Source organism: Scylla paramamosain, chromosome 10, assembly GCF_035594125.1.
Source record: "Scylla paramamosain isolate STU-SP2022 chromosome 10, ASM3559412v1, whole genome shotgun sequence".
Classification (NCBI taxonomy): Eukaryota; Metazoa; Arthropoda; class Malacostraca; order Decapoda; family Portunidae; genus Scylla; species Scylla paramamosain.
In genome coordinates, this window is record NC_087160.1 from 19,844,432 (window position 1) to 19,866,931 (window position 22,500).

Sequence of the window (22,500 nt, forward strand, 5' to 3'; positions counted from 1 at the left end):
GTGATACCTGCATAATATTTTCCCCAAATCATCCAGTTTAAAATATTGTGAGTAAATGGTGTCCCTCACTGAAAGCTGGTTAGAATAATAAGGAAAATACGCAAATAATCTGTCCCCTATATAGTAAAATTATTCTACTTGTGTAAATTTTGTTTTCAGTCCAATTTTAAATAATTATCTATTAAGCCATTATACATCTATTTATTATGATATGAGTGAGTGAGGGAGGGAGAGAGAAAGGGAGAGGAGAGGAGAGTAGGAAGGAGTAGATAAAAAAAAAAAAATAGAGCGTTTATAAGGGAAAGGCAGAAGAATAACCTGACATCCTCTGCTGGCTATAAAATATTGGAATTGAGAAAAGATATGTAGATGATTAGTTAACGAAAAAAAAAAATTGCTTGCAGGAAGAAAGAAAATGCTATGGAAAGGGAATTTCAAGAGAGAGAGAGAGAGAGAGAGAGAGAGAGAGGAGAGAGAGAGAGAGAGAGAGAGAGAGAGAGAGAGAGAGAGAGAGACATTCCTCCACCATCCATCAGTCTCTAGTGCCGTGCTTCAGAAGGATCGTTTTTGTCTCCTAATGGCTTTGTCACGCCAAGGGAGAAGGGAATGTGGATGAAAGGAACAGAGGCGGAGTAAAGGAAGGGAAGAGGAAGGAAAGGTGGATGAAGGGAAAAGAGAAGGAGGGAAGGAAGGACAGAGAAAGGAAACACAAGAAGGGAAGGGGGTGAGAAAGAAGTGAAGAATGAATGAAGGAAGGAAGAAAGGAGAAGAATATAAGAGATGGAGGCGTAGAAGGGATTAGAGATTGAAGGAGGAGAAGAGAAGAGAAAGGAAAATAAAAAAAAAAGGAAATAGGGACGGAGGGGAAGGCGAAAGAAATGTCTGGATAAAAAAAAAAAGAAGAAAGTGAAGGAAAAACATGAAGGGAAACGAAAGTCGTTAAGAAATGCGGGAGAAAAGAAAAAAGATGAAAAGAAGTAAAAGAAAAGCAGTAATGGAAGGAGAGCAGGAAATAAGAATGATAAGAAGCTAATAGAAAAAAAAGAAATGGAAAGGAAAGGCAAACCAAGAAAGAAAAGAAAAAAAGAAAGAATAAGAGGAAGCAAGAACAGAAGAAGGAGAGAAGAGTAGAGAAAGAACGCTAATAGGAAAGAAGAATGCTGAGAGGATAAGAAGAAATTAGAAAAAAAGAAAAAACAAACAAACAAACATTTAATATGATTTGACGAAGGGACAAAGATTAACGAAGGAACAGAGAGAGAGAGAGAGAGAGAGAGAGAGAGAGAGAGAGAGAGAGAGAGAGAGAGAGAGAGAGAGAGAGAGAGAGAGAGAGAGAGAGAGAGAGAGAGAGAGAGAGAGAGAGAGAGAGAGAGAGAGAGAGAGAGAGAGAGAGAGAGAGAGAGAGAGAGAGAGAGAGAGAGAGAGAGAGAGATTTTTTGTAGTAGCATCAGTACGTAGCTGTCAGTAACGAATTCTGCTGTAAAGGTTATTCGTCATATGTCAAGGCGTTGTGACGGAGGCAGGAAGGGCGAGGGTAGGACAGAAGAGGAGAAACTTGGATAAGATCACTCAAGAAAGACAATTGGAAAACATATACTGCTTTCAAGTGAGGTAAAAAAAATTCTCTCATTTCCTCAGGTGTTGAAGGACGCTCCGTCAATAAGTTAGTGTTCTTTTCTTTGCTGGGCCACTGGGAATGCTGTGAAGGTAGTGTTAGAAGGGGTAAGAGTAGTAGTGTTGTTGTTGTTATGATTTTTGTTGTTGTTGTTGTCCTCTTTGTTGCCATTAATAGCATTAGTAGTAGCAGAAGTAGTGGTAATAGTAGCAATATTTAGTGTTTCAATATATTATTATTATTATTATTATTATTATTATTATTATTATTGTTATTATTATTATTATATTATTATTATCACCATCACCATCATCATCATCTTGATCACTATCATCATCATCATCATCATCATCATCATCATCATCATCATCATCATCGTTCGTTGGTGCTATTATTATAATCTTTTATTGTTACTAGCGATGACATTTAAACTTGCCGTGTTACTTTTGCCAGCTGTCAGCCTTTGCTTTCCGAGTTTGTCTGCGTGACGGCTCCCTGACGCACAGAACACTCCTGCACTTTGACCGGGGTACTTTCACTCTCAGGATCGCCAATTGTTAATCAGACGGTGAATTGATCTTATTTTTTTATTTTATTTTTTTTTTCATGCTTCATAATATGTACTTTTTTGGGGGTTGGGTTGGCTGCTTTTTTTTTTATGTGCGTCTGTATTTTTCGTTTGTCATTTTTAGTGGATTAATTTTCCTATGCGTTAGTCTTTTTAATATTTTTTGTGCTTTATCATTTTTTTCGGAATACACTTATGTGTCACAGATTTTTTCATCTATTTTTCAGCTCATTGCATTTTCTGTCCATTTTTTCTTTGCTTGTTTTTTTTTTTTTTTTTTTCCAGTATTCGGTCGATTTTTCTGTACTCTATTTTTTTTAATCCACTTTTCTTGTGCTTCGTAGCTTTTTTTTTTTTTTTTAATTCAGGTTTCGCTCTGCCACGAGATATTTTTATCTATTTTCTCTTTGTCTCATCAAGTTCCTTTAGATGGACTGCTTTCATATCCATTATCACTCACATATTTCTTTACCTGTTTACATTACATATCTCATCACTTTTCCGTATTTCTTTATCTGTTTATATTACATCTCTCATCACTTTACCCGTTTACATCTTTGCTTCATCAGCTATTTTTTCCTTCGCATTTTCTTTGTTTCATTCATCATGTTTTTTTTTTTTTCGTATAACCTCACTCTTACCAGTGCAAAGACTAACCTGCAAGGACGCCCAGTTAATATCTTTTACCTCATCACTGTTTTTCCTCCTCACTCTTCTCTGCAGTGCAAAATATCAAACCTTCCCATTCCTTCCGCACTCAGTCATTAAAAGCTAACCTTGAAGAACATCCCAGATTCTTCCAATACTCAACATTTCACCAAGAATCCTTACAAATAGGGACAAGGGATGCGTATTTTTCCCTTCTTCGTTTCCATTCACAAGTTTGCTTTCACGTGCATTAATTTTATTCCCTCCCTTTCAGCTTTTGCTTGCACTGGTGAGGGGCCGCGCGGATCCATTTCTGTGAGTAGTCATTAGTAGTCATTAGTAGTCATTACCTCAGTGGCCCCCAAAGGAAGGAAGGATACATGTCGAGCAGCTGTAGTGGTTCAGAGGCAAAAGTAGACGTGTTATTGCGGTGATTATTATTATTGTTATTGGTGCTTTAGAGTTATGTGTGTGTTTCATTGTAGCTGGAGATTGGATGCAACATTGAGCTTCATTCTGACAAATATATATTCTCTCTCTCTCTCTCTCTCTCTCTCTCTCTCTCTCTCTCTCTCTCTCTCTCTCTCTCTCTCTCTCTCTCTGTATTTAAAAATAGAAAATTGCTTTAAAACTTTTTAGTATTGAGTAAACCTGACCTTGGATTATGTCAGAGGTAAACATTATATGCGCTTTTTTTTTTTTTTTTGCGTAAAGATGATTTAAGACCAATTTACTTCGTGTGATTCATTCTCTATTTTTGGCTTGCCTTTTTTTTTTTTTTCTATTCATGGACTTGCTTAATTAACTTTCTTTTAAGCGTCGTGGGCAAGAAATGAGTGTTTGAATTAATTAGTATTTCATTCCTCATTGACTGTGTGTGTAATTGGCATGGGCATTTTATTTTATTTTATTTTACGTCGTTTTTGTGTGTTTTTTTTTTCACTTGTTCCTCTTTTACCGACTTTCTTTTTCTTTTTTTGTTTCCTTTTTACAACAACGGTAATTTTTTTTGGGGGGGAGTTTTTATCTAAGAACTTTACTTAATACTCGTACTCGTGTGTGTGTGTGTGTGTGTGTGTGTGTGTGTGTGTGTGTGTGTGTGTGTGTGTGTGTGTGTGTGTGTGTGTGTGTTTGAAATGTTCAGATGATATTATTCCCATAAAACTCCGTATCAAAGGAATAATGACACGTAAACTCCTTCACGAGCTGCTCATCAATAAGGAATAAAACACAGCATTGCAATAACTACTCGTACCCCAGAAACAGTCCAGTTGACCCAATGCACCGTAGTCTCAAATGTTTCGGCGTCTTACCTGCTTTACCTTTAATATGGTCTAATTAAAGTTACTGGGAATTTTCAAGTTTTTTTTTTTTTTTATGATTCTATTGATGGTTAAAAAGTATTCTACATCATTAGTGGGAATTGGAATTGACCATGATAACACTATCAGTCATCTCTGTGGCCTTTGAAAATGGTCGTGATGAGAGAACAAGGTAAATATAAAGGTTGTCTTCTTTCTTGCTTCGTAATTATGGTGATGTTAATTGTAGAACAAGAACAATACAGCAGCAGCAGTAGCAGCATTAACAACAACAACAACAATAATAACTACTACCACTACTACTACTACTACTACTACTACTACAACCACCACCAATATAACCATCACCAATATAACCATCACCAATATTATCACACACACACACACACACACACACACCCTCAGACACGCACACACACTCGCATCACACACTCCCGTACATTATTGCCTCACACATCTATCACCAGCACCATTATTACACTCGAGCGCCCCCGTTGCCTGTTCGTCCATTGTCGTAAGGTAACGTGCGATACGCCATCCCCGAGACATTATCAATCCCATACCATTATCACCCCTGCATTAACGCACGACGTGATGTCCCGCCCTGTATCTTTCCTCCCTGCCCTTAATTGTTTATCTTCCTTAATTGTTTGGTGTACTTCTGCCTCATCCACTGGTCCGGGAGGGAGAAGGAGGTGGTGTGAAGTGGTTGGGGGGAGGGGGATGACGATGATGACGATAAGGAAAAGGGAGAAGTGGATGAGGTGAAAGATGAGAAGAAAGAAGTAGAAGGATAAGTAGTAGTGGTAGCAGTAGTAGTAGTAGTAGTGAAGAACAAGAACAACAAAAAAAACAAGATCAAGAACAACAAGAACAAGGGAGGAAGATAGAGAGACACGAAGAAAAGAAAGAGCAGGAAGTGACAGAAACCAGAACAGAAACAAAGGATAAAAATGAGAACTATAACACGAATGGTAGAAGAAAACAAGGAAGACAAAGAGGAAGATGACCCCACGCTCATAAAAAAAGAAAAGAAGAAAGAAAAAGAAAGCACGAGGAAGAATAGCATAAAATACCACGGATTTCAAGTACTGAGGGAAGAACACGTGTGCCAACTACACCTTACCCTTTACTCGAGCCTTCCCTCCCATCACAGCGTGGGAATAATTGACGCACAGAGACCACGGTGACTGAATCGTTGTCCTAATTAAGGCGTTGTGGCAGTAGTTAGTAATTACTTTCAAACGTCTCATTACACTGTTTATGTTATGCTTTTGTTTTATGCAGGAATTGGTGCTGATATAAGAGGAAACACACACACACACACACACACACACACACACACACACACACACACACACACACACACACACACACACACACACTCAGAAACAGAGACTTATCTCCAGGACGAGAGAAATATCCTCTGTCTTGTAGTGTGAAGCAAAAGATTTAACTTTTCAGAAGTTTGAGAGTGAGAATTGGTGCGTGGAGCGAGGGTGGCCTTGTGGAGGAGGAGGAGGAGGAGGAGGAGGAGGAGGGGTTAAGAAAATGTTGTTGGAGGCGTTGGGTGTTGTTAAGCCATTGGGAACACTTGGGGTGAGGTAAGTGAGGTGTGAAGATGAAAGTAAGGTGTGTGTGTGTGTGTGTGTGTGTGTGTGTGTGTGATCACCGTCGGTAGTTTTAAGTCTTTTTTTTTTTTTTTTATGTAGGAAGGACACTGGCCAAGGGCAAAAAAAATCTAATAAAAAAAAAAACCCACTAAAATGCCAGTCCCATAAAAGGGTCAAAGCAGTGGTCAAAAATTGGTGGATAAGTGTCTTGAAACCTCCCTCTTGAAGGAATTCAAGTCATAGGAAGGTGGAAATACAGAAGCAGACAGGGAGTTCCAGAGTTTACCAGAGAAAGGGATGAATGACTGATAATACTGGTTAACTCTTGCATTAGAGAGGTGGACAGAATAGGGGTGAGAGAAAGAAGTAAGTCTTGTGCAGCGAAGCCGCGGAAGGAGGGGAGGCATGCAGTTAGCAAGATCAGAAGAGCAGTTAGCATGAAAATAGCGGTAGAAAACAGCTAGATATGCAACATTGCGGCGGTGAGAGAGAGGCTGAAGACAGTCAGAGGAGAGGAGTTGATGAGATAAAAAGCTTTTGATTCCACCCTGTCTAGAAGAGCAGTATGAGTGGAACCCCCCCCAGACATGTGAAGCATACTCCATACATGGACGGATAAGGCCCTTGTACAGAGTTAGCAGCTGGGGGGGTGAGAAAAACTGGCGGAGACGTCTCAGAACACCTAACTTCATAGAAGCTGTTTTAGCTAGAGATGAGATGTGAAGTTTCCAGTTCAGATTATAAGTAAAGGACAGACCGCGGATGTTCAGTGTAGAAGAGGGGGACAGTTGAGTGTCATTGAAGAAGAGGGGATAGTTGTCTGGAAGGTTGTGTCGAGTTGATAGATGGAGGAATTGAGTTTTTGAGGCATTAAACAATACCAAGTTTGCTCTGCCCCAATCAGAAATTTTAGAAAGATCAGAAGTCAGGCGTTCTGTGGCTTCCCTGCGTGATATATTTACCTCTTGAAGGGTTGGACGTCTATGAAAAGACGTGGAAAAGTGCAGGGTGGTATCATCAGCGTAGGAGTGGATAGGACAAGAAGTTTGGTTTAGAAGATCATTAATGAATAATAAGAAGAGAGTGGGTGACAGGACAGAACCCTGAGGAACACCACTGTTAATAGATTTAGGAGAAGAACAGTGACCGTCTACCACAGCAGCAATAGAACGGTCAGAAAGGAAACTTGAGATGAAGTTACAGAGAGAGGGATAGAAACCGTAGGAGGGTAGTTTGGAAATTAAAGCTTTGTGCCAGAAATTTGCTAGGAAGCTTAAAGCAGAACACAGTACACATAATTTAATACAGGCTATCCTGCTTCTCATCTTTCGTGTTTCCTTGGCATTAATTTTTCATGGATGTTTGCTGTTTTCCACATGAATTATATTTAAGAATTATTAGTAAGCTGAGGGCAAAACAAAGTACACAGTCATTGAGTTACACAAACCATCCTTCTTTTCATCTTTCTTGTTGATATTCATCTTTTTGACTCTTACTTTGCACATGAATTACGTTGAACATTCACCAGTAAAGTTACGGAGAAGCAGATCGTACAGTGTCTGGAGTCCCATGACAAATATCCAAGTGTCATATACGATAAAGGCCATGCTGGGACCTGGCAGTGTTGTCATTCTAAGGTTTATAACAATAATGTTTCTCTGATAACTCACCTCTTCCCATAACTCGTGAAACATAAAACAAGCTGAAAGGTAACTACTCAATAATGCAGTACACAGCGTCATGAAATATTGGCAACTACCAGAGAAAGATATTGAAAAGTTGCCTCCTTATTGTTGAAAATTTGGACATTCAAGCAGGGAAGGGAGTATTTCATTGGGACATAAAGAACTGTTAAACTTTAGTCCCTGCATGTGGTTTGTCTTACAGTGACTTACTTGACCTACAGGCAGGTTTGAAAGAAAGCTATACTTATATTCTGCCTGTTTGTGTAACTGTAATAATTTTGGAATGAGAGAATATTGTATGTGAACGGCGCGGGCAGTAGTGGCAAAGTACATGAAGTCAAATGAGGGAGTAATTCATATCCCTAAGTGGTATTTTGTAAAGTAAAAGATCAAAAGATCCTCAGCCATGGAGCTTGGTCAAATCTTCCACCAAAGAAGAAAAAAACATGACGAAATTGAAATAAACTGTCTTCCTGCAGCGCAATCAGCAAATCACGGTATAGCTAAAACATTCTCTCTTTTGAACAGTTTTTCTCATTCTGATTTGAAATCATACGAATTATTCAGCGACGAACTTTCAAAGCGTCAAGGCAAACCACTTACTTTCCATCGTGAAGTCACCTTGATAAGCATAACGGTACATTTTTGGGGACCGAGAGTTTACGCGCAACATTTAACGAAAAAAAAAAAAAAAATGAGGATCAATAACATCTTTCCGCTTACCACTACAGCGCTTCTTCAGACAACAAGTGCTCCTGTCAAACATTTATATTCTTCACTTGACATACTGTGTTTGTTGAGGAGTCAAGAACGAGGAGGTCGTAATCAATGAAACAAGGTACGAAACAAAAGAAAGAGCATAGCAGTGGGGACCTCACCTGAAGGAACTCTGAATCGATTTGATGTGCTTTGAAGGACAGATGTAGGTTTCATTTCGGCGGGATGCTTCGTTAGTTTTATCAAGTCTTCTTTCTCCCATCTCTTTCTCCAGCTATAAATAAACTATTGCAGTGCCTCCATCAATTATTTTCTTAGTTCCCACCATCCTTCGAAGGTTGCCATCTTTATATATAACTTTATAAGCCAGTATCTGCAAGGCTTCGTTAAGAGCACATTTATGAGCAAACGTTTGCTTTATCTTTCAATAATGGTCACGTTCATTTCATTTCATCCTTAATTTGAGTGCACCAATAGATTGTTACTGGAGGATCAAGTAAGTACTGCAAACAAACATGCCGTCGCAGCATCCCTCTCCCACCACGGAGATGTTATTGTCTTTGGAGAGCTTTTGAGAGACTCCAGTGATGCCACGTGCCTCACCGAAATACAGATGAACACTCACGTGTTTCAGCAAGTCTTCCACGTGATGCACATGTCGTCTTCGGGATGTTGGATCTTTGGTACAATAATTTTCGTGTCTTCGTGCTGAAACAGGTTTGTTGTTTTCCTCCTGCACAATGTCTTCATCAGCTGACAGACAACTTTGTCGAGCTCTGTTGAATTCCATAAACAATCTCTTTCTCTCCTTTTTGCCTCTACAACATTTTTTGTCTGTCTCCTGTTGTGTGTGTTCAGGAGTCATGGATACAAGGATGTTTCTTCAAGCGGCAGCCTCTCCCCAAGACGTCCTGACGCGGCGTGGCGAGGTGCTTGGCTCACCTCTCTCTTTCTACTGAAGGAGTCTTCGCCCCGTAGTGAAATCATATAGGCTGATGATATATATTTCTTATCCTTCACTTTCATTGATTGGTAAGTGCCTCGTCAAACAGGAAGTCCTGTCCAGTCATCCCTCATCTCCCACCAGTCACGGAACATGAAAAATTTTTAAGACAGCTGCTAATTACAAGAGGGAGTTTGTCTCGCTGTTTGAACATATTTACGCACATCCACCTCCCACACCTCCCTGCCGGAGATGCCGCTGTCTTGCAGGTGCACACAACCCGCCCTCACCTTCCACAAAAAAAACTTCCGCGGCCCCGCCAGAACTCGTCCGTCAGGTCATCTCGCCGTCCCCTCCTAATTATGTATAATCTTTCTTTATGTGTTGTATTTTATTATTGCTCCAACTTCCCCTCTTAAATCTTTTGTCCCCAACAAAAGGTTTTCTTTGTATCTATATTTTGTTTTACTTTTCCTTGATTCCCTTTTGTTGCCTTTCATCTCTCGGTCATTAATCCTCTCGTTCTGTTCCTCTACTTCACTCACTCACATTTCATTAATGTTCATTTATTCTTTCTCCCCTTCTCCTTGTGTCCTTTAGATAGCGTTGTTATTTTTCTTCTCATTTCTCAATACGCTCGATAAAACTGCGCACCAGCACACACACACACACACACACACACACACACACACACACACACACACACACACACACACACACACACACACACACACACACACACACACACACACACACACACACACACACACACACACACACACACACACACACACACACACACACACACACTCCCTACATCAAATCCCGAGCGAGAAATAACCGCAAGAACTCGCTAATATTGAGTGAACACCACGTCGAGGCAACCCTCCGCGTAAAACACCCATAAAACAAATTCTGAAAGCAAGTGAGGTGGAAAAAAGGCGATTTCCTTCTGCCTCCCTCCCACTCCCACCTTGTACCCTCCCCGCACCCACACACACCCACATACACTTCCCTGAGGCGGGTCACGGGCTTGCAGAAAATCAACAGACGGGAGAATCCGATCCTAACCTATTAATGGCAGGCTGAGCATCGCGCGTAGACTTGATACAGAGTGTTCGAACCTCCTTTGTCAGAGCGGAGGTGCGGCTGTGGTGGTGTTCGTAATCGAGAGAGATCTTAAGACTCGCAGTGGATGGAGGAATGGGGAGGGATGAATGGGACGAAAGCGATTGGAATAGTGACTTAAGGATTTGGGTGATTTGGGGTAAGGAACATTTTGTACAGAAGAAGGCCTGGTGAGAAGAAGGGAGAGGGAGGGGTGGGTGGGATGAGAGTGAAGGAAGAAGAGGGAGTGGATGAGTAGCTGAGATGGCTTGGGTTGCCCTGGAAGTGGTGGAGAGGGAGTGAGGGGGACTCATTGTCAGGATAGGGGCGGAGATACGAGTAGCGGTGCACGAGGCGGCGCGGTGGAGGGGCGGGAAGGAGTGGCGAGGGAGTTGAGATGGAGTTACGAGTTCCATTTGGAGGTTCACAATTATCAAGGTTTGGGAATGTAAGGCGCCCAGAATCCATCCCCCCTCAGAGTTGCCGCAGACTACGCCTCTGACATCCCCTCCCTCCAAGCCGCGTCTTGAACACTCGGAGAACAGTTTGTTGTGCCTCACTTCCTTACACGCGAGCAGAGCAATGAGAAGATCGATTTTTTGGTCTGGTAGGCAATTGTTCATCATTTTAAGACAGGCAGAGCGAGTTTGGACATTCAGAAAATTCATGAGGGTAATTTCTTATACAATTTAGTATTTTTGGAAAGGTTACGTAATGTTTTATTGGTCTGTATGCACATAATACTGCTAACTACTGACAATAACATCACTAATTATTAGGATAGTCCTTCCTGTCGCGAGAAACAACGTGAAATAGATCGTCAGTGTTTATCAAGAACCAAAACCAAGAACGAGAACCTCCCTTGACACACTTCCCACCGAGTCAATATACCCTGCTAACACACATCAAGGTTAAACTATCACCGGGAAGGGAACGGAGCTGCAGGTTACCGGTGATTAGAAGACACTGTTGCCAATCCCGCCTCGCCACCTTAGGCCGCCGCTTCTTGACCCGAGGGGTGAATGGAAGCTGACACGGTAATGGAGTTTCTGGGGCTGAAGGAGAGACACAGAGACCGACACAAACATCGTGGAGCCAACAGCGTGATGGAGCCTAAACTTGCGACAGGCGAGAACTAATGAAGCGACGGACATCAAACGTTTCCACACAAGCCCGGAAGCTGATCGTCTCTCTCTCTCCCTCTCTCACTTACTCCCTCCCGTTCCTCTCCCTCTCTCAATCCGCACATCATCTAACTGCTTTAATAGTTGTTTTCCTTCTCTTCTTTTCGTTTTCCATCGATTCATCTCTAGCACCTCAGTTATTTTCTTTCCCCTAAACCTTCCAGAATTTCCTGCCATAACAACTTCTGCCTGACCTATCTTAAGACATTCTCATCTGGTCCTTGTTTTCTCACGCTTCCTTCACCCATCAACATCTTACTTACTGCTCTCCCCTTACTGCTTCCCTTGACTCAGCTTCACCTAATGGTTTATTCACCACAACATTTTTTGGGAGGGTTTGATGTAGAGAGGAAGAATATGAATTTTGTGGTAATTTTTTGCTGGTGTTAGTTGTATAGCCTTGAAGCGCGAATCGGTCGTATAATCAACAGTCATTGCGGATATGACTGCAATACCATTTTTAATCAGGTATCGAAGCATGTTTCATTACTGGTATTGAGTCAGCGTTTGTGTTGCAAGTGATGAGAGGGTCATACATGTAAAAGCAAGGGCGACTGGCAGATATACACGCAGGAATGCTTGACTTTTTAATGATGTGTGGTGAAAAAAAACCGAGGTGGTGTATTTTTATTGTCCTTGAATGTCTTAAGTAATTATCACGTACGAAAAAAAAAAAAAAAAACCTGGAGGTGGAGTATTTTAGTGTTATCGAGTACGTATCCAATTCACCACCTACGAACACGAAACTAAAGCACTAAGGAACACGTACTAGTTATCAAACCTTGACTCCGTATGACGTGCACTTTTCTTTTTTATATAAATATTGGTACGTACTGCCAGACGTACAGCCAGACCAGTCAAGTAATGAGTGAACGCAAGACTGACCCAGCCAGCCACGCCCTCCCTCCAATTCACGCTCATCTTTAGATCCGCGCTCATATTATTTTCATGAATTTATTTGGTTATTTTGGAAAGGTCAGCTGCATATATGAATGTGACTAGTGTGTGTGTGTGTGTGTGTGTTTATGCGTGTAACTCTCGCGGCCAGTCATTCTCAGCTCTCCGGTCTCTTGTTCACTCGAGCCTACAACTGAACAGTTCTGTAAACGCAAGGTATCACAGTTTATTGCGTTCAAGATATCATATGTTCTCTTGGTCCAGATAAGAGTTGCTATAGGAAAATGATGTGTATTTTCACGTAACGCATCACCGTCTTCACTTGCTGAGCGCCAGCCATGGTGTGACGTCACGGTGTTTACCTGGAGCCAGCGCGGGAAGCAGTTGGTTTCCTTGTTAGTGGTTTTCCTTTTGAGTGTTGATTAGTGAATTCATCATGGAATACGTAACACCAGGACTTCCGTGACGTTCAGGTGGTGGAGACAGTGGTAGTGGTGACGGTGTGGCCTGGACGGGATACGAGGGACGGTGACGTGGTGGTGAGGGAGAGGAGAGAGTAGAAAGGTAAGACGACGTGGCGTTTTGGTATTTGGCTTGTTTTTATAATAGGAACGAGTATCATTGTTGGTACCACTTTGATGTTCTAATGAGGTGGTTGTTAATGAGGCAATTACCGCACTGATAATGAGAGCCTTGGCGTTATTGAATACCCAAGTTACCTAGATTTTAATGACTATGGCACCGTAAGCTACATTACCTACTCTGGCCTTTCATTCAGGTTCTGTTTAATTTACAACCTATGGAGGTACGAGTATTGTCAGAATAATTTTTTGTTGCTTAATTAACTCCTATATCTTCGCTCTTGTTAAGTACTCTGTATGTTTGTTGGAAAGTTTTGAATTTTCAGCGGAAAGGTATTTTGTCTGAATAAACAAACTCACGAAAAAAAAAAAAAGATTGACAATAAGCACACGGGGTTCAGGAGCTGTCAGTTCGTAAAGGGAGCGGGGGATGGTGATGTTAGGGGTATCTTGCACAAACACTCACGTCCCCACTAAACACACCACCACATACCCGCTTATTTAGTCATCACTTGATAACACAGCCACGTGGGCTCATTCACCTGTATGCATACATGTCATTCACTCATTTTTCATCACACACACACACACACACACAGACACTGACCTTTGCCCATAACTACGTAACACAGCCACCACCACTTCTATCTCTCAGCCACCAATACAGTCAACACAATTGGCAACCACGCTGTTTTTTTTTTTTTTTTCTGTCAGCATCGTCAGTTCGCAATAACCACTGTCATGAAAACGAACATTATTACAACAAACCACCACCACCACCACCACCACTCAATAGCACCACCACCACCACCACCACCCACTCGCCATTAGCACCACCACCACCAACCCACGACACCAACAAACACTGCTTTTTTTTTTTATCTACGTTAAGTACCTCACTACCACCACCACCACCACTAAGCATCCATTTCATTCTCTACTCACTCTCCATTGTGTGTTTGTTTATGTACGTTGATATTCAACATGTTTGATGAGGAATGCGTGGTTTTCAGTCTTATATGCTCTGGATTACCGCGGCTTACAAGATGATCCTTGAGTAATAGCAATGATAAGTAATGGTAATGATAACTGCTTTACTATTCACCATCCGCCGCCACCACCACCACCACCACACATCTATTAACCACCACCACCACCACCACCCTTTTACCACCACCACTACTACCACTCAATAACTATCACCATTACCACCACACAACCACCAAACCCCATATCTTGTGCTTCGTGACTCGATCTTGCACCACCAAAATTCCCACCCTCCCATTTACCTTCCACCCACCATGATCACCACTACCACCACCACCACCACCACCAGCAGCAGTCCTAATTACACGCACACATCTCCCCCACCTCTCTCCCCGCACCCTCCCCACAGTAGCTAGCTGGCCGGGCGAATCTGGGCTGGAGCTATTACCATAATATTCTCGCGCGCTAATATTGGGTTACATTACCAGTCTCGTTAGCTGCATCTATCCAGTCTAGAATTAGGAGAGCAAGCCACGTTATCCCCGGGTCGTGAATCTGATACCCTTATGCAAATAATGTAATACGGATACAGGCGTGGTCATTAACAATACCTGATTATCTGACCTGGATTTAGGAGGGCCTGGGTGTTGTGTTGTTTGGTGATGGTGATGGTGGTGGTGTTTAATGGTGGTTTGTGCCTTCTTCTCGCTACCGCCATTATTGTCGTATTTGTAGAACCTTGTAATGTGTGTGTATGTGTGTGTGTGTGTGTGTGTGTGTGTGTGTGTGTTTTTGTTTTGATGAGTCGGTAATTTTGTTAGTGATTTGGTTTTTATTCTGTTAAGCTTTATTGATATTGTGTGGAGGGTTTTGCTGCGCTTTTTAATTGTGGTGATTGCAGCCACTTCATTCATTCATGGTGGTGGTGGTGGTGGTGAAATTGTGTTAGTGGTGACATGGATACTTGGTGATGATGGTGATGAGGGTGGTAATGATGGTGAGGGTGGTGATTCTCTTTGTAATGGTGATGGTGATAATGATGGTCATAATGGTGATTTTCTTTGTAGTAGTGATGATGATGGTGCTGATGGAAATGGTAGTTATTGTGAAAATAATGATCTCTGCAGTGGTGATGGTGGTGGTGATGGAAGTGGTAATGATGGTGAAAGTGTTGATTTCCCTTTGTAGTGGTGATGGTGATGCTGACGATGGTAGTAATGCCGGTGAGAATGGTTAATTTCTTTTTAGTGGCGATGGTGGTGATGATGATGGTAGTAATGATGTTGAGAATGGTGATTTTTTTTCTCTGCGGTGGTGATGCTGGCGGCGGTGGTGATGGTGGTGGTCATGGCAGTAATAAGCAATATAAAGAGTAACATAATTAATACTCCCTGATAATACTTGCCTTCAACAACTGACGAGCAGCGTGAGTCTTGGTGCAGAATACGTTAATAATACTTTGACAATTAAGTATAATACAATGTTTTTAATAGCTCGTTTTACCATCGTCACGTAATAAGCGCAGTTTTTCAGCACCATGAGGTAATTATGGCCGAGTTTTTAGCTGAGGTTTTAGCAATGAGCCAGTAATATTGTAATTTTTAACCCTCCATTTTTCATCGTGATAATAACTTGGCTAAAAAATATAAAAAAATGCAATAAGTACCTTCCTTTAGCCGACCCCAGCCAGACGGGAGTTAAGGGAGTCACAGTATCTGCCGCTTTAATAACAAATAACCCACGAGCTCCTTCACCCCGTAACATTTTTCAATAAGAGGAAGCCACACGCCGCCGCGCCCTGTAGAAAAAGCAATCTCGGGACCGCTGCCTCGCCTGCGTCAGAAGACTTTGATTCATCCGACGCCGTGATGAGTTTGTAACTTGGGCTACACACACACACACACACACACACGTTGTCTTCGTGGGTTGAATTCTGAAGCATCGCTGAGGCTTCGAAACCTTCATTAATGCACCAAGGCAATAAAGATATATATTGAAGTTCCTTTTACATTACCCTCCCTCCTTCCTCCCCCCGCATCCCCATTCCCGGCCCCATAAACATTGGGGGGAGGGGGGAGATGAGAGGGGAAGAGATTTTAGCCTGGAGGGTCGGGAGGGGACGGGGTGGGAGGATTCTTGGGATTATTAAACTCATCTTGAGGTAAAAGAGACAGGAGGGGGTCGGGACGGGAGGAAGGGGTAGAAAAATCACTCTTACCTTCAGTAATTAGAGTTCGCTTCTGGATTTTTTGCAAACTTGGACTAATTTTGGTTTTGAAAGAGGCCTGTGTTGGGGGAGGCAGAAGGAGGAGGAGGAGGAGGAGGAACTAGGGGTAGGGATAGGGAAGGGGGATTAGCGGTAGGGGGTTGTGGGAGGTAGCAGTTGTTGTGGGGAGATGGAGGTGGGGATAAGGGGAATGGTGTTGTTGATTTAAGGACATGAACGTAGAGTAGGTAAAAGAAGCACACACAAACGTACTACTTAATGTAATTGGGATACCGAAAAAAAGAAGGAAAGAGCCAAAAAAATATACAGTAATTTAGAGACTTTTCAATTTCGTTCATCTTAATCTCAATTTTTTTCTCCTCCGCCGCCCCTCTTTTTTTTTTTCGAAGTTTGTCGTCATTTGGTGGAGAAGAGAGTAAAAAAAAGAGCAACAGCAGAACAGCAAAATGAGGAGCAGCATTAAAATCACGTTGAATAGCATCATTTATTGGACCTACAGCGGAGAAGGAAGAGATAGATGAAGAACAGCGAGATAGTAAGATAAGGAACAGTATTAAAAATCACATTGAATCGCACCCTTAAGCTGTATATTACATGTATAGTAGGTGAAAACCCATAAATAAAACTCATATATTGCCAGAGTAGTAGATACAAACAAAACTCGCATCCCTTCTCACTAACAATCGCTAGGATACAGTCGCTCTCAACCCTTTATCCATCTTTCGTATAAATTCATTGAGGGTCATTTTCTTCCTAGCTACAAAATTTACCTCTGTGATCTTATTTTGGATTAAGTTGTAAGAATTTATCAAGGGGAGATTATTATTTTTTTTTTCTTTTGATGGAATTTTTGTAGAGGAATTTTGGCGCGTGGAATTTACTCGTACATAGAAGCGCCATCATCATCATCATCACCATCAATATCATCATCATCATCATCATCATAGCCATCACTACCAACACCATCACTAACAATACAATTCACCATAATTTCTCCCGTCAACTTTTTTCTACTATCATTACCATCACTGTCCTCACCATCAGAGTCATCAGGACAGCTACCATCACCACGATCACTATCATCTCCATTATCAAAGCTTTTCCTATCATTGCCATCACTATCCTTACCACCATAGTCACCATCATTATCATTATCATCATCGCTGTCAACCGCTATCATTCCCACCATCACTCTCCTTTCCCTTACCATCACTGTCATTTGATTGTCAACCACCACCACCACCACCACCACCACCACCACCACCACCATCAATAAACCAGCATCACATAGAATCACAGCCGTTCAGATCTCCTCAATTTGTCTCTTTGATTAGGTGAAAAATGTGTCCAAGCTTCCTGTATTATATCTTCTTGATGCGAGTGAAAGTGTAATTTTATCCCGAAACTTTGTAATCTTCCCGCAACCGCATTTTACATTGCGTCGTCTGTTGCAGTATGTTTATCCGCGCTTGACTTGCTAGACTCGCTATGACCTTTGCCTCCCACGCGGATCTTTTCTTGATAACACACTTCACTTTCGAAAGAGAGACGAGGCTGACACAGTGATTGCTGGGGATTTTATGGAGCTCTTCTCTAGATTACAGTGCAGTGTGTGTGTGTGTGTGAAGATTTATTTTCTTTCTTTCTCGTATTAGTATAAAGAAAGAAAGTGGGTGCGATTTTTTTTTTTTTTGCTTTTATCTGCTTTTTTTTTTTGTGCGTGTATTGTTTTGTGGTGTGTGTTTGTAATGGTTGTGGTTTCGTTTTATGGTTTTTGAATTTATGAGTTATAGAAAAAGTGTTGGTATTATTGCGTTACTTTATTTTACGTTAGTTTTATTATCCGCCATTATTTTGATGATTTTTAGTGATAATGATAAAATCATGCTATATACGGTATATATATATATATATATATATATATATATATATATATATATATATATATATATATATATATATATATATATATATATATATATATATATATATATATATATATATATATATATATATATAATAATCAAACTGCACTTGTATATCTTCCTTTAGTTTGCCTATTTTTAATTTTTATACATCATTAGTATCTGCCTTCAAACTAATCCACTTATATATATTCGCTTCCCACCTGGTGACGAGTTCATATTTCTCTACATTTATCATTGATCGGACTTCAGACTCAGGCGGCAGAGACGTCGGCGTGTTCATGAAATCCGTGCACTCAACTAATTCACTCTCCTACTTTTTTTTTTTTTTTTTCACGATGAATATTGAAACGTAGCGGAACATTATAAAACCACTGGGAGATAGAGAGGTATATCCTTGCTGGCTTTCGGTCATTCCCTGCTGCGTTCGTCAAAGGTGTGAAATATACTTAGGGAGATTGTCAAGTAAAAGTAAATCTTCCCCTCTTCTGCTCAAATCTTCCCCTTTTTGTTCATAATATACAATGAAAATCTCAGTCTTACAAGTTTCTGTTGATCTTATAGTTTACTACAGGTTCTGCAGGAAATCTTACTTGTTAAGGGAGATTGCCAAGTGAATCTTTCCCTTTCCGCCCTCGATATGCAATGAAAATTCACTCATACAAGTTTATGTAATTCACTACTTGTTCTTCAGGAAATGTTAGCTGTTACTGATGTTTTAGTAAGTGGTTAAATAGTCTGATCTAGCTAGCTAATTTTTTTTCATGTTTAAAATGGGCTTAAGGGTGTTTGTAGTTTAGTTATGCCGCTTGGACGGTTAATGCTGTATATCTGTATGTTTTTTCAGGATTCCATGAGTTGTTGGGGCGTTTCGTCTTCTTCAAAGCTCAGTTTTTCCCATGTTCTTTCTGTTATCGCCTCCAACGCCTTTCAGAACAAGGGCCTCCGCGTATCCTCACCAATAACTCATGTTTTGCGCTCGGTTCCTGATGTTTTCCCAGCTCATATCGGCATCCTTCACCACAGCTCTGTTCCACGAAGGTCTTAGTCTGCCCCTTGCACTTGGTTCCTGATGTTTTTCTCACCTCTTATTAGCCTTCCTTTGCCTAGCCCTGTTGTACGTAGGTCTTGCTATGCTTCTTCTAGTTCCTAAAGGATTCCAAGTGACATCCCGTCTTGCAATTTTTCTTGGCACCATCCGAAGTACATGTTCTGTCTGTCTCCGTCTGTCTTCATTAACGGTTTTTGTAGGTAAGGGACTTCCTAGGAAATAAGTTTAGTAGTAACGGGATTAACACTCTGAAGGCTTATACATGACGCGTGTTACTTCATGTGAATAACACTGGGATATTTTACTGAGTATGAATTAAACTGCGGAGACTTAAAGGTCTGAATTTCTCGACCACCTACTCTGTTTGCTGTCAATGATGCTTTTTGAAATTACACTCTAAGCTTGCGTCATCCTGTCATTTCATTAGCTTGAGGAGAAGCCATGATAGTCAAAAGAGTGGAATGCCTCGCTGAATACACGTCAAAACTTGATGGAATTTCATTGGAATCCCTTAATCTCGATTCGAAAAAAATGTAGTCTTTTTGAAAGCGAAACATTTTTTGGGGTTAATTTAGCTATATAGAAAAAAAAAGTACGGTATTATAATGCAGCAAGTATAATTCACTCACACGCTTATGTATTTTTCCCCGTGATAAAAGAATAACAGATAGCATCAGGTGGACACTTTCGTATCAAAACCTGAAAGTGGAAATGACCTGTGTGTTCAAAAGGGGATTTATAATGTATCCACGAACAGCCTGACTATTTATCAGCTTTATTCACGGCGACAATCCAGGTGACGATTAATAAGGTTCACCTGCCACGAGCGGTGCTATTCTACTGTTTAGACACGTGAATACCTTAATTGTTGACCGGAATGATTAAAAATTCAAGGATATAAAGTGCTTAAATCAATGGTATGGAAGGTTAAAGCTGAGCTGGTGAAGGTGTGAATCACAGGAAGGTTTTGATGCTTCACGCACGCACGCACGCACACACAAACACGCGCACGTACACACACACACACACACACACACACACACACACACACACACACACACACACACACACACACACACGCAGTTAATCAGTTAGTTTGTTCGTCAGCTAGTTTACTGACAAAAAAAAAAGAAAGAAAAAGAATTACAACATAACGCAAAACGCGCGCGCACACACACACACACACACACACACACACACACACACACACACACACACACACACACACACACACACACACACACACACACACACACACACACACACACACACACACACACACACACACACACAAGGACATCGGAGAACTCAAAGAAACAACAACACGGAAAATCCAAACTCAGATTCTGCCAAGGAACAGAAAGGGTTTAGATTCCCCTCCAACCCCACCCCACCCTAAACTTTCCCCTGCCTTCTCTCTGCCTCTCCTCCTTTCTCCTCCCCCTCCTCTCCCCTCTCCCTCTCTCCCCACCCCAGCCCTCCCCTCCCCTCCCCTCTCCAATAATGAGGATGATCTACAACGTGTTTAAGCTGTGCTCGGGGACATAAATTCTGCCCCTCACAATGGCGCCCGTGGAGGGAGGAAGGGAGGAGGGGGAGGGAAGGGGAAGGGGAGGGAGAATTTTTCCTCTCCCCCAAAGCTCCCCTCGCCACTCTCTCCATCCTTCCTCCTCTCTCTCTCTCTCTCTCTCTCTCTCTCTCTCTCTCTCTCTCTCTCTCTCTCTCTCTCTCTCTCTCTCTCTCTCTCTCTCTCTCTCTCTCTCTCTCCGCTGTGGTATTGTTCCCTTCCGGTAATTTCGTCATTTATTTCCGGTTACGTTCTGTCGTTTTCTTTTTTCCTTTCTTCTATTTTTGTCTCTACATATTCATTCCTTTTGATTTGGTGTTATTCCCTTGATTCAAATTATATTTTTGGTTTCATTAGTTATATTTTTTTATTGTTGGTGTTTAATTAATTTTCATTTTGTCTCTGTCTCACTGTCTGTCTCACTGTCTGTGCCTGTCTGTCTCTGTCTGTCTGTCTGTCTGTCTGTCTGTCTGTCTGTCTGTCTGTCTCTCTCTCTCTCTCTCTCTCTCTCTCTCTCTCTCTCTCTCTCTCTCTCTCTCTCTCTCTCTCTCTCTCTCTCTCTCTCTCTCTCTCTCTCTCTCTCTCTCTCTCTCTCTCTCTCTCTGTTCCTTTACGAATCATCATTGCAGTTCTGTTCATCCGTGTAATGATTTTTTTTTCGTTCTCTGCTTTCCGTACCAGACGCCTTTCCTTCTTTATTTATTTCTTTTCCTTTTTTCTCTCTTTAATTCTTTTCTTTCGTCCTTCCTTTGTTTTTTTGCATTTAGCGTAATATTTCCCCAACATTTTTTGTGCTTAATGCTTAATCACATATCCTTATTTCAAGGTTTTGTTTTATTTCTCATTTCTTATTCTTTTTTCATCTTTTTTCTTTTTCTTTCTTTTATTTTTTTGCTTGATTCATTACTTTTACCTTCGCTTCCTGTACTCCTTATTTGATTTTTCTCATTGTTTTCTGTTTCATTTCTCTTCTTTTCCTTCTTTTCTTTTCGTCTTTTTCTTTGACATTTCCTCATTCTCCTTTTCTTTTTATCCTCGTTTTCTTCAAGTCACCACCAAGGTCATTACTCTTACCTTTTACTCTATATATGATTTTTCTTACCTTTTTCTCTTTTCTTTCATCTCCCCTTCCTTCCTTACTTACTCTTACTTCCTTACTTATTCTTACCCGCGTTGCTGCCAGTACTCCAAAACACATCCACATTTCACCACCTGACAATTCCACCACTCGTCCTCTCACCTGCGCCGCGCCTCGTCCTTGCAATCGCCGATCACCTGAAGATAATTAATTACCTGCCATTCACCGTCCAGAGAATTTTGATTTCCGAACAGGTAACGAGTGGCTGATTTAGTTTTTTACCCCTGTGACGTGGCGGTGGCGGGGCGGCGGGGCGGGGAGGGGAGACTGTGGGTCGAGGCGGCGGGGCGAGGCGGCGAGGAGAGTCGGGAGGGCGAGGCGGCGCTACCTACATTCCAGTGCTTGGGGCGTCGCGCTGAGCCTCGCCTCTCCCATGCGTCAAGCGGTAATCATATTTGTCAATTAACCTGCGAGATAATCAAATCAGCAGATCATTCACTCACCTGTAATTTCGCCACCAGCTTTCTTTCTCTTTCGCTCCCTTCTTTTTTATGTGTGTGCGTGCGTGTGTGTGTGTGCGTGTGTGCTACCAGTGCGTTGCGAGGACACAACCATGAAGGATGAGAAAGACGAGAACGGTGATGTGGTGTTGTCTTTTTTTTCGTGAAGGGGGATGATACTCGTAAACTGGTGCTGAGAAAGCGATGCCTTACTATGTATGTCTGTCTGTCTGTCTGTCTGCTTTGTGTCGTCAGTGGTGTGGGAATGAGAACGTGTGTGTGTGT

The 22,500-nt window shown here is 41.6% G+C and overlaps 1 protein-coding gene across 7 annotated transcripts in view; it reads left to right on the forward strand.

Annotated features, from left to right (window-relative positions):
• The window catches only part of LOC135104319 (carbohydrate sulfotransferase 11-like), a 240,446-nt gene that overhangs the window by 43,353 nt on the left and 174,593 nt on the right, over nucleotides 1-22,500 (forward strand). For 5 of the 7 annotated variants that reach the window (XM_064011590.1, XM_064011591.1, XM_064011582.1 and 2 more), the window contains exon 2: nucleotides 3,106-3,146. The gene's annotated coding sequence lies outside the window, so the exon portion shown is untranslated. The remainder of the gene's footprint in view (nucleotides 1-3,105; nucleotides 3,147-22,500) is intronic. The other 2 variants (XM_064011583.1, XM_064011586.1) reach the window with 1 other exon arrangement.